Source organism: Corvus cornix, chromosome 3 (genome assembly GCF_000738735.6).
Source record: "Corvus cornix cornix isolate S_Up_H32 chromosome 3, ASM73873v5, whole genome shotgun sequence".
Classification (NCBI taxonomy): Eukaryota; Metazoa; Chordata; class Aves; order Passeriformes; family Corvidae; genus Corvus; species Corvus cornix.
In genome coordinates this window covers 2,856,403-2,869,533 of record NC_047056.1, presented here as the reverse complement: position 1 = coordinate 2,869,533, position 13,131 = coordinate 2,856,403, and the positions used below count along the sequence as shown (strand labels likewise).

The following is a 13,131-nucleotide window of genomic DNA, read 5'->3' as shown; positions in this document are numbered from 1 at the left end:
AGATCAGATGACACTGGATATGATCACCTGAAGCATAACTTTATTTTCAGCTCATTTTTGAAGCCCACGTAACTGTAAAGAAGCAGTTTGGAGCAGAGGCTCCTCTCAGGAATGTGTGCACAGACCCTGGAGCAGAAAGAGCCCCTGTCCATAAATCGTCTGGGGCATCCTTCCCTTCCACGCTGGAGAGCAGGCAGGCAGTTCCTTGGAAGAGCTGACCAAAAACATGCCCTTCCCTGCTTTTCAGCACACTGTGGATATGGAGCAAGCTGCTGGCTGAACACATAGAAATAACCCTGACCCAGACCAAAGGCTACCTGCCTGGAAGTAGAACTGTGTGAACAGTCATATTTTTATTTTCTTGCTCTTTGCCTATTTTGGTAAAACTGGTATTTTCCTGAGGCTACACAGTGATAAGAGCCACTAGGAAAACAAAAACCAGAAAACAGCAATAGCAAAGCATTAAAATGGGGGAAGAATTCTCAAAATTAAGAATAAAGTTTGAGAAAAAGTTATGATAAATTTCTTTTGGAATGTGTAACACGGCAATTTAATTGAAACATTTCTATTTAAAAATTCCACCTTAAAATCTCTTGGGATTTTAAATGTTGACCAGCCTAAATTCTTGTCTGAGATGGAACTCCCTTGGATTGCAGTTTGAGTAGGATATTCCCACTCCTGGTAGGATTAACAGCACACTAATATGGCAAAACCGCTCCTTTTATTGTGATGACTGAGATTTCTCTGTAGCCAACAGCCCAACAATACTGGCATGTGGCTTAGACATTTGTTGATTGAATACTGTATGTTGTCCTGAAGGCTTGTATACAAACAGGAAAAATTCTAGAAATATGTTGTTATCACAGCAAGTGAAAGGCTTGGTTAAGAACTGAAGTATTTAGTAAAAAAAAAAAAGGTTATTATGGGTCTGCCATATATCAGGTTAAAAGTCTAGGCAAGGCATGCATTCTGTTTACACACAAATACATTATTGATTTCTAGCAGTTCATTCATTTGCATAAAAAATCTGTATCTAAATAGGATCTTCAGTTTTAAGCCATATGTACTAAGAGCTTGACAGACTAAATAGTATTTAAAAGTGTATTCCTTACATACGGCAAAATGGAAAATATTGAAGTTCTGCACTGCAGAAAACAGAAGATTTTTAACAATGCATAGGAAAACGCATCTGTTAGATTTTACCTGTTCTCAAGGCACCAGAGCTGCACACTTGAAATGCATCTCCTTTCAACAGCTTTGTAGATTTTGTATCATAACATCACTTCAGACATTTGTTTGAAGGCAAACAGCAACTCTGTTTTAAAAGCAAAGCCATTTAAATCCCATCCAGTCCCAGATTTTTGCATCCAATTCCTACTGCAATGCCTACAAGTTTCCCTGGTACAGAACAAAACAATGCTGCTCTACAGACAGACACGTACAGAAAACTTTAAGAAAATGTTCTAAGGTAAACAAATGAGGTTAAAGAGAACAGCAATAGAGACACCCTCAAGATTTATTTATTCAAAACAATAGTTTATCATCTGTTCCTACTTCTGAGCCACATATGTGCACACTCCAGAGCGAGCAGAGGGGACGGCAAAACACAGTTGCTGCAGTTTGCTCTTGGCTTCCAGGAGACCTTTGAAGTTGCTATCCTGGAGACAGCACAAACACAATCACAGAGAGGTGCCAGGTTTGGAGCTGAGGTCTCCTCGCTACTGGCTTATTCTTGGCCCTTCCCCTCCTGGCTTTTATTAATCTGAGGATTCCCCAGCTTAAGTTCTGAAACTTCATTTCAGTGAACGTAATGCAATTTTCCCTTTCTCCTATTGCTCTATATTTTAAAATCTTTTGCAAATAGGCTGCAAGACACCAAAATGAGGAGTGATACAGTCAGCCTGCCTTTGGAGTACACTGACATGGACCCTTCTGACAAGGTTTGTATCAGAGAGAGACAAAATAAATACTGCTGGGAACAGCACCGGGCAGAGACTCATTTTAAGCTGCAATGAAGAAAGTTGCAAAGAAGAGGAGCTGAAATAAATGAAAAATGCAGTCAGTGGGAGATCCCAGGGTGTGCAGCCTGTCTGAAATTAAGCTACATTTGCAGACATCTGAAAAGTCTTAGGAAAACGAATGTCCCCCAGAACCTGGAAAAGCTCTCTTTTGGTAACCCAACTATGCCAACAGCAGCTCACTCCCAACAGCTGAAGAAGTGAGCTCCACTGCAGAAATGAAGCAGCTGTTTACCTGCAATGAAAGGCAAAGCTGTTGTTTTGATCTATGAAAGAGAGAGGCTGAGAGGAACAGATTGTGTTAGAGCTGGGATAAAACCTCAGCTAACTCACTCTCACTCACATCCCTGTGTCAGCTGAGCTCAAGCAACTCCAGTGGAATGGGAATATACAAATGTGAGTGGCACGTAGATATTAGTCAGAATTCCCGCTTAACCCACCTAGGAAGAGACAGAAACACTTACTACTCAGGGAGACAGAAGCTCACCCCACTCAAGGACCTTCAGGTCCATCCCTGCAAGATTCCTCAAGCAAATCAAGAAAACATTTATGGATACTTTACCAGTATTGATCTAGAGATCAGCTGCCTTAGATAATAATGCTGTGTCTGTACTGGAGCCAGGCCTAAACTCCAAGATGTGCAGTGAGAAAAAGACACAGGAGTTCTTTCACACAGAGCCACTGTAAAGTCTGGACATGAAGGAATAAAATAAAACTGAATTCATCCCTAACTCTCACTGTAACCTGCCATAAATAAATATTCAGAGGGTTCTGGGGCTGTCCTATGGCACAAAACTATCACTAATTTCAAACACACCACTCTGTTCAGTGCCACCTAAGTCTCCACTACTGACATGCCTGATACTCTTTCAAATATTTAAACACTGGGATTTTTAAATGAATCCATTGAATTTTACTGGAATTTGGGCTCTCATATTCTTTAATCTGCTTTCAATATATCAGTCATAGTTCCTTAATATTTAAACATTTTCTGTCATTTATTAACTCCAGAAATACTTAGATATAACAGGAAAAAAAAAAAAAAAGAGATAAAGAAAAAACCCATCCAGCAAGTTTTAAATGACCACACAGAGGCCAGTGAGTAAGAGCAAGCACACAAGTTCCTGTTTAGGACTGATCATATTATCGACTTTGGAAGGATTTACAGGTCTCAGCTGCTCGTGTTTCTGTACCACACTACATTACATTTATGTGTACCATTGCCCTCTACAGGATGGAATCCGGGATTTATGTAAGTGTTGCAATTATTTTGCTTTCTAGGAGCTCACAAAGCAGCATATATTTAATTCCAGAGGTGGAAGACTGTCATTTTATCACAGAAGGTTCTAGATTCCAGACCTGATAACATATTCTGTGATATAAAGAACCAACCATGAATACAGACTACTGTGTACTGAACAGCTGTACCAATACATACAAAAACATATTCAGAATCATCCCTTCAAAGCACAAATGTGATTGTAAATACAAATGCAGAAAGCACCTTTACCTCCCAATAATGGCTTTCTTGTTATAATCAGCATTTTATACAGGACATGTGCAATAAGCACTTCTGAATATCTAGATTATTTTTAAAATAGATCACATTTTAAAAATGTGAAATGTGAAAAGCACTTAAAATATACAAGAAGAACCCTGCAAATTCTAATCTGGCATTCTGAGAGCACAGTTCTAGCATTTTATTTCACCATTATTTGCATTCACAAAGCTGCAGCAGCAATTCTGGTTACAGAAAAAGAAGATGGTTAACTTTTACATGATATTACTTACATAATATGCCTATATTTTCATTTACAATCTGGCCTCTGGGCACACTTGGAATACTGGAAAAGGTCCACAGTGTAAACAAAACCCGAGGTATGTTTATAAGTACAAATGGACACTGAATGAGATCTCAATAGAGCAAGTGAGAAATTTTGGGACTAATTTAAAAAAGGGTAAAATTCTCATGAAATTCCCATCTGAAATTTCAATCTTCACAAAGTATTTATCTCTGAACTTTAAAGTGCACAAAAATGAGTTTCAGCAGACACACTGAGATCATCTCAATTTCCGTCATTATCGGAACTATCACGTCTCCAGTTTCGTGTAGTTTTCAGATTTCAGATTAAATCAAGGGATTTCTGTAAAGACAGACCAAGAGGCCAGTGCTTCAGGTTAGCTGTTAACAAGGTTCCCTTCATTTAGAAATTAAACTTCATTGTGTAAACCTCATGCATAAAAAAATTGAACAGATACAGGTAGGCCTTCTAATACAGGATGAGATATCCCTACCAAGGCTTTTACCTCCGTCAGTGGTAAAAAGAACTTTTAAAATTATCATTCATCTTCCTTTTTGTTAATTACAGAGAAGGAGAAATATTCTTTATGGAAAGAAAAGTTCTTTTAAAAATACATTTAGAAAAGCATTGAACAAGACATTAATAACAAACTGAAAGGATAAGCAGAATGGAAGCCTGAAAATTTCTATATTTGTATTACACAGGCATTGTTTTCATTCTTGGCACCTTATTTTTCATGTACATAAAGAGAACACAAGCTACAGCAGGGTGAGACAAAGATCAATGCTGAATGTATTACTTGGCATTGGTCAGACTCAGTTTAATAAGAAAAGAATTGATCCATTAAGCTAAACCTAATTCTTGGCCGAAAATGGTTGAAATCTCTTCTTTATACTGCTAGCTTCATAAAGACCTATAATATTCAGAAGAAACAACTCAGAGCTGAGTTTAATAAGATTAAATGTATTACAAATATACTTAACAAGAATCTATCAAGTTGTTAATGATTACTATTAATATCAAACAATTTTTGTATAGAATTTTTTATTACAGTGGTTGTAAAATATAGCTATGTGAAATGCAATATAAAAAGGGGTTTAGGTAATTTGTAACAGCTACAATTGCAGAACCAAAACCTTAACCTATAAGATACAGTAATTTATTTTATCAATCCAGTTTCTCGTACAAGTGCAATTCAATTTGTAAAGTATTTAAGTGCCAGTCATTAACACTGTATAGCAAAGTGCAGAAGGACAGCATCTACTGTATGTGATTGTGTTATTCTATGTGAAGAGACTGCAAAATAAATTACTTTTGCTGTCAGCAAGGCTGGAGCCCTATTGTTAAAACACAACTTCAGATTTCTATGAACTCCTCTACAAAGCTCCATTTCGTAGCTCTGACAGCTAAAAGCAGCTCTTGGTACTGTGGGGACGCTCTGTGCTGCCAAAGGGACACAGTGACAGTCACCTCCCTCTGCCACTCCTCCCCTGAAAAGCAGAAAAGCAAAGGTGCAGCATCAGAGCCCATCCCAAAGCCTCTGTGAGGGCCCATCCTGCAGCATGGCATCGCTGGGATGCACCAGGGAGAAAAATCCCCACCTTGGGCATACATAAAAGAATAAGAGCAGGAATTCTGCTTCACGTAGGATTTGAGCAGAAGAGGACAGACCCGGAATCTACTCAGCAGTGGGTACAATGCAGTTAGAGTTTTAATTAAGATGACAATGTGGCAAAAAATACACGCACACAAAAATCAAACCTCTGAATTCAGCGAAGAGAATTATTGAAACAGTGGGTGAGAGTGAATGGAAAACAGCACTGGAGGAAAAGACAGAGAAGGAAATGGAAAGTACTAAAAGTCAATTATTACATGCCCAAAGGTGAGATGTGCTGTCTGGCATCAGAACCTTGTGTGGTAAAATATATATTGAGAATGAAGAAAAAAATGAAAGAAAATTAATTTATGAAAAAGGCATATTTAAGGTACAAAAATAAATATAGGGAAGACATCTAGAAAGATTATAGCATGAAGTTAAGAGAGTGACATGCTGATAAGGACAGCAAAGGGGGAAAATGAAAGGAAAAGTTCACATAAGGTGAGGAAATTGTAAATAAAATTTTTTTCTTTTCAAGCACGTAAAGAGCATAAGGTCACTGAGAGAAACAGAAGCACACCTATGAAATGGCAAATGGCAGTTTACTAACAGGAAGGAGAGACTGCTTAAAAACGAACTCTCTATTTTATTGTACATAAAACAAGGTTGGGACTGATGACAGGATCTGACATAAATTTCCTGGGGGAGGAAGAATAAACACCAAAGAAAATCAGTAACATGCCAGAACAGCTCATCAAGAAATTAGAAAGTCTGAAGGTTGACATAACTCCAGGAATAGACAGAATTAATTCAGAGCTCAGAAAGATATGTCCAAAGAGGTAGAGAAATCATTAGCAGATATATTTAACACCTGGTCAGAATATGAGCTATACTCAAGAGAGGTTAGTGATAACCACGATCTAGAAAAATACAAACCCCTGACTTCACAGCCATGTCAGACTCTTGAAATATTATTATTTCAGGAAACAATACCATTAGGAGTTTGTACAGCTGCAAGAGAAACTGCTGGCACAGCTCACCAAAGGGATATCAAGCCTAAAGATGCCCTCAGCACTTTTAAAAGAAGAATTACAAGTTACTGATCACAATGGAATATATGGGCACATATTCCACACTCTCTAGAAAAGCTTCTGCTACATTAATACATGGAAAACTCATCTACAAGGTCAAGAAGTGTGGGAGCTATCAGTAAGGTGACATGGTATGTTACAAAGGGAAAAACAGGCTAGTTCATCAATGAAAATAAACGGAATGAAATTCAGACTGACTAAAGTACACTCAGAGAGACTGGAAACCTGGCAGAGCAGAAGTGCAGAGAGATTCATTCAGTGTAGACAAATTTATGATAACAAAACTAACAGCAGATAACAAGCAAAGGGGCTCTATCCTTGGAGGTTGTTAAGTTCAGGTCTCCCACATTGATGTACTTCATTAATTTCAAATTTTTCACTATCTGTCCATGATAACAAAGAGATTTCCACAAGAAGTTAAAGCTAATACAGAATATAAAAATAGATATAAAATTTTTTAAAAACTTTCTAATACACATTTCCAGGAACTGTATCTCTCATCAGCCTGTTAATTTACTGAGTTTTGGCAGATGCTTCGAAAATCCTTCTCCAGACTTTTAAAATCTTGACTACCCCAGATGGCAGCATTTCATCTGCAAATTCTGTTCAAAGTTCACCCAGTTTTAAACCACAATATTGAATAACACCAGCCCTAATCCAGCTCAACCAGTGCCATCATTGGTATAAACCTCAACTTCTATCACTTTAACCACAATTCTTGGATAAACTCGAACATTCCAGTAGATTAGAGATTAGATAGATTCTATTTTTCTTTTAAATAATACATGTTGAATTATACAAATCACAAGCTACTTACAACGGAATGCTCTTTTAAATCAGGCACATTTTTAAACTTCCAATTTTCCACCACAGTAGCTGGTTTCAAAGTGAAGTTATATTAAATGATTACCAACATATTAGCTGCATGAAGTGGAATGGGGCAGTAATTGCTACAGAAATGGGAAACCGACAGTTAAAATGGAAACGTAGCATGAGCAAAAGAAAAGGGAAGATGATTTCTAAATTTCACCAGCCACAGAACAGAGTCCCTTTTACAGAGCAGGTGGGCAGGTAACATCTTCAGAACTAAATGGGGTGAGGGAAAAAACACTTACATATTTAATCCAGATATAGTTACTGTCGATCTAGAAAATAATCTCTTCAACTAAACATTAGATTACCTAACTCCACACTTTGATAAATAAATACTCTTATACCTGTGAGATGATGTGTTTTCACTTTTATCTCTATTTTGGTTTTTCTACTGTCTACTTCATACATTCCTCCCTAATCAGCCACAGCTGCCGTTTGCCTCAAGGCAGGACGTCATTCAGTGCTATTACAAGTATTGCTTTGAAGCAGAAGAATGAAGATGGAATTCGTACCTGTTTGGTTGTTAATGCTTAAAGAGGTTTGCCATAAATTCCTTTAGAAAAGCCAAAATTAGGTAAGTAAAACTTAAAAAGCACCTAAAAACATCTAAAATGTGTAACATTCAAAAGTACTCAGTTGGCCTAATTCTGTTAAAAGTTTGACTTCAACAGATGCAGAGTCAGGCCAGCACTGAGCACAGGAAAAATCACTCCATACAGAATAAACTCTGATCAATGAAGGTTTGTTTTTTATGACTTAACAGCTTGTGAAAGGAGCACATTGAAAACTCTCTGTTTATCTGCACAGCACATCTCATCATGAACCAGTGCAGCACCAGTTTCTTGATGAAATTAAGGTATCTCACACCTATCCTTTAGAAGTGAGGAGACTTTTCTCCATGTCTGTCCAGCCAGATGAGAAAGCTAGCAAGATGGATATGAGAAATGGGGAGTTCTGTGATGAACACCTTTCAAGCAGACTGATCACATAAGACATGGTATGGCCAGCTGACAGTCACAGCTTTTAACTAGGACTGAGATGGAATGACATTTATATCACTAGTTCCTGGAAAACTTTTTGTATCCAGTACCAAATTCTCAGCATGAGATGGTGATTGAAAATCTTAGGGGAGAATAAACAAACCCCAGTAAAAAAACCCACAGAGACCTCTGATTATGACATCTGTGATTTCTGTCATGCCTATGATGTTTCACTTACTGCAGTTTTTATGGACTGATTTAGACCTGATAGGCGGAAAACAAAAAGGAGAGCCCCAACTCCAGTATTTATCACACACCCTTTGTCTTTTCAAATGAAGCTGTTAAAGCATCCCAGAAAAAGGTCCTGGGAAGTATCACTGTGACAGAATATGTGTGTGCAGTGTATAGGAGGTGCAGGTGGGGGATAGGGGAAATTGTTAGTTAAAAGGACCAAATGAGGGAAAAAGGAAAAGACAGAAATTACGGTAGAGCTAATAATATGTCTGTTATACAGTGAATGCTCTTGCATTTACTCCATTTGAAATCTGGTACATGTTATTGTCTATTTTGCTTTTTAATTTTCAGCATGGTCTCCTTCAGTGGTGCTCATGTTGAACTCGGGAGTTCCTTGTTTCAAATTGTAGTGGAAACCTCATTTTGAACAATTTAGTCAGGCAATGAAGGAAAGCTGGAGGTAGTCAGGCAGCAGAAGTTTCTGCTATACCTTAGCATGCTGTCCTGATTATAGTGCTATTATAGTTTGCTGTTCATAGAAATCAAGGAATTTATGAATCATTAAAAGGGGCAGGCGATAGAGAAGCTATTATAATAGCACTCGGAAATATTACAGGAACTATCACAAAAGCTACAGTGTTAATACCATTGACTTAATATAAATGTATTTGTGAAATTATGTGATAGCTGAGGATGTGGAAATGCCAAATTTTCAGCCTCAAACCAGTCACTAGGCATGTGCACATTTTTGATATATGGCTACATCTGTACAAAACTAGTTTGGGAGTTTAAAAAATGCACCAGAGGTCATTAAAAGTGCATAGTGATCGTGACAAGACCCTGGGCTGGAGCTTGTGAAAACACAGGCTTGGGAATATTAATAGACCTTATACTAAGTTCCTCATTTTCTTATCTTTTGCTCACAATTGCCCAGTGTATTAGAAGTATATCAGGTGCCAGACATACCAGCCCATAATGACACCAGTGACCAATTCCATGTACTTTCCATCTCTGAGAACAAGACTTCTTACTTTATTTTTTTCATTCCACAATGCATCCATAGGACAACAGTGAAGCATTTTTCTTTGTGTGTGTAAACATCACGTATTCAAAAGACAGGATAGAAACATTTGGGGCAAATCCTTATTTTGGTTATGTGAAGACCTTTAAAATTAGTCTGACTTTCTGAATTTCAAATGTGTCTCCTGAAAACCTGAGCAACTCATACTTAACATGCACTGCTACCACCACCAAAGGCATCAGTGTTTGTATTGATATTATTATTTTAGATGCATAACCATAAAACTACCAAGACCAAACCCAGAACTATTTAGGGACTATAATTTCAGGAAGTTATTCAGCTGGATTTTAAAATTGCACATCCTTTGAATAAAAGCAGAAGATATTTAACAAGGTTTAAGACATGTCTTACATGGAAATAGAATCTGTTGTATCTGAAAATTTGCTGATTTTTTTTTCTGGTCTTTCTTACACCTATAATTTTAATTGACTATTTAATTGACTCAACAGGGCATAACCAGAGCTATTCTGCTCTGCTGCTATGGGAAGTTCTTAGCCCTGGTCATTTTGCCTCATAGGACACTGCCTGTTCCTCGTGTCAGCCCTTACCTCATCCCTCTGCTCAGTATTTTCCCAACATCCTTTAAAACAAAGGATCCAGACTCCATGCAAGAGAAACCAGATGAACTGCACTAACTATAGGCCAATTCCCCTTTCTCCTCTTTGAACTAGAGAGGCCTGGCAGTTCACTGAGGGGGTCAGGTTTGCAGGCCATTAGCACAGCTGGGAGCGCCTGCACAACACCTCCCCACGCTGCTCTCACTTGTTAGAGCTGCAGCCAAACCTCCCTTGCTTTGACGGCCACTGAAATTCATCAAGTTCAGCTCTCAGAACACATTTAAGACAGAAGGAAAGTAAGTACTTGACCAGTCTGCACCATCTTTTCTTGACAAATGCACAGGGGAAAACAGGCAAAATTCCTCAGTTCTGTTATCTATATTACCTCCTTCCTTGGGCACCTTGGGAAGGTCCTTTAGTTTCTCCAAGTCCTAATCCATCCAGCTGCAATATAAACCTTCTTGCCTGACTGCTGTAGAAGAGGTACAGCCACTTCAATATTATATTCACAGATTCTTCAATTTAACAAACGATAAAGGACCAAGGAAAAAAGTATTTAAAGACTGCTCATCCGTTTCTTGCAGTGTTTCTCAGCAGCATCAAATGCAAAACGTTGGCCTGTATAGAAAAGACACTGCTGGAATTCAGACCTTAAAGAACAGCAAAGAAACTATAGGAAGTGTGTGGAAGGAGGTGTTCTCTACCTGAGAGGAGTCATTTAGTCCCTGACAAATCCCCAGTAATAGTAAGCTGTAGTTTTACTCTTCATCCTAATAGCTGGGATAGAGGAATTTATATATATAGGTTTTCACAATGTTTTGTCTCAGAAATATTTATCATTCTAAGAGGCAATAGATGACATTTCATAATGCTACCTCTTACTGTAGTTAACACTGCAGGGAAGAAATCTGTCTCTGTCCTCAAGTTCCATTATAATAAAAAAAGCAATAAAAGAAAACTAACAAGTGCATATAAAGTAAATAACTATTTCTGACAAATGTGTATTTGTCATCATAGCTGCCAAGTGATGTAATCACTTGCTCCTCCATCACAATTGAGGACCACCACAAACCAGTAATAGTAACAGTTTATTTTTATATAGCACACCACATTTTAATCTGAAAGCTCTCTGCAGAACAAGGGCAAGGTGGTGAGAGACCACAGTCAAATAACTGTCCTACAGCAACCTACAAAAGAGTCAGGAATCCAGTGCAAAAAACTGCCCACGGTTGAGATTTCAGTCTGTCTGGGTAATTCCAGCATTTGACCAGCCCCGCAAGATAAATTCTTCCTAAAACCTAATCAGAATTTTCCCTATTGCAGCCCATGCCTGATGCCTCTTCCCCTTTCACTGAGCACCTCTGAAGAAAGCGTGGACTTTAAAAGTGTCTCCTTAAAAGTTCACATCCTCTCCTATCACGTACAAGAAGACAGAAATAAAGTCCCACTTTAGCTTCAAATCTTATTTTTCAAGAACATTCCAAAACACCATGTGAGACAACTTACTCTACCAAATTTATGTATGTCTAAAGGAGAAAGTATTGTATCAATCCAACTGGGATTTTAATTTTTCCTAGAGACACTTCAGATAGAATTACTCATTGATAATTGATGAATTTAAATTACTTCTGACAATTAACAAAAATTACAAGTGCAAAGTCCTGCTTATTGGCAAATAAAATGTGCCGGAATCTGCCTGCCTTCTTCATGTAATATTCCCTGTGCTGGCTCCCCAGTGAGATTTTTCACAATAAAATAAGCTGGTTTGTGCCCAAAAAGCACGTGATAATAAAGCTTTCCCTTATAAAGCTTATTTTGTGCAACTTATCTTGTTTATTTGTGCAAGCTTACATTGTGCACTTGTGGATGGCTCCAACCTGAGGTCAGAATTATTAGAGAGCTGCCACAGTTCCATGAACACAAAATCTTTCCTTAGGAATAAAACGTCACAGGACCCCTGGCAGGTGCTGTGCCTGCAAGGATGGATGCCATGCAAATCCAAAGGGCTGGGAGAAGAAAAAGCTCTCAACATTCACCTGGTGAAAAGCTGCAGATCCACAAAACCTTCAAAGACTGTGAGTAACTCACAGGCACAGGTTGCACACGTAAAAGATGACAGGTCCTGTATGTTAGCTCAAGTGGAAAGCTTGGAAGTGCTACAAACACAGCAAATGTTGATGTGTGTATGTTTTAATGGAAAACAGAGTAGAAAAATGACAAAGCAACTGACCTTGACAGTTTTGCAGGGATAGTGCTTCCATGAAGAGCATTGGTTATTCCCACTGAGTGCCACAGGGCTGTCCGACAGGAGACAGAGGTCCTCTGATTTTTTATTTCTCAAATGCAAGAATTTGTGGTGGAAAATGCAAAACTGAAGTTGCTTTAAAATGGAAACTGCTTAAATAACATTCCTAAATAAACTGAAGCTATTGCTCGGTTTTTGGTTCTCTAATCCCATACATCCTTTGTTTTCACTTGCAGGTTTCAAAGACTGACCAGTCAGGTAATGGAATTTATCTGTTTTACACAGGCAAAAAGCACCACAGAAGAGATAAGAATTAGGCTCCTACTATTTAATCAAGTCTTCTATCACCTTTGTAATTTTAACAAAGAATTGCTATTGATATTGACTTTCCCTATGGCCTTTAACCAAATAGCCAAATGCGTGCACTGGTGTCAGTAACAACAGCTGGGAGGATCTAAAGCAAAAAATAGCAGAAGTTTATCTTGTTGAGGATTTTCTTTCCCTGTGAGACTCAATTTTTTGCATATTTCACTTGACAAAAAGTCTTCTTTATTTCTGACCAGATATTTCTTTACACGATTTGATGTTGTACTGCTCATTGTGAAGGAAAGACAAAACCTTCAGCTCTTTACCTGGTGCTTTCAGCCAAAATG

The 13,131-nt window shown here is 38.1% G+C and overlaps 1 long non-coding RNA gene across 14 annotated transcripts in view; it reads right to left on the bottom strand.

Moving 5' to 3' along the window:
* LOC104691503 overlaps window positions 1-13,131 on the bottom strand; it is a 481,199-nt gene that overhangs the window by 414,029 nt on the left and 54,039 nt on the right. The window lies entirely within an intron of this gene.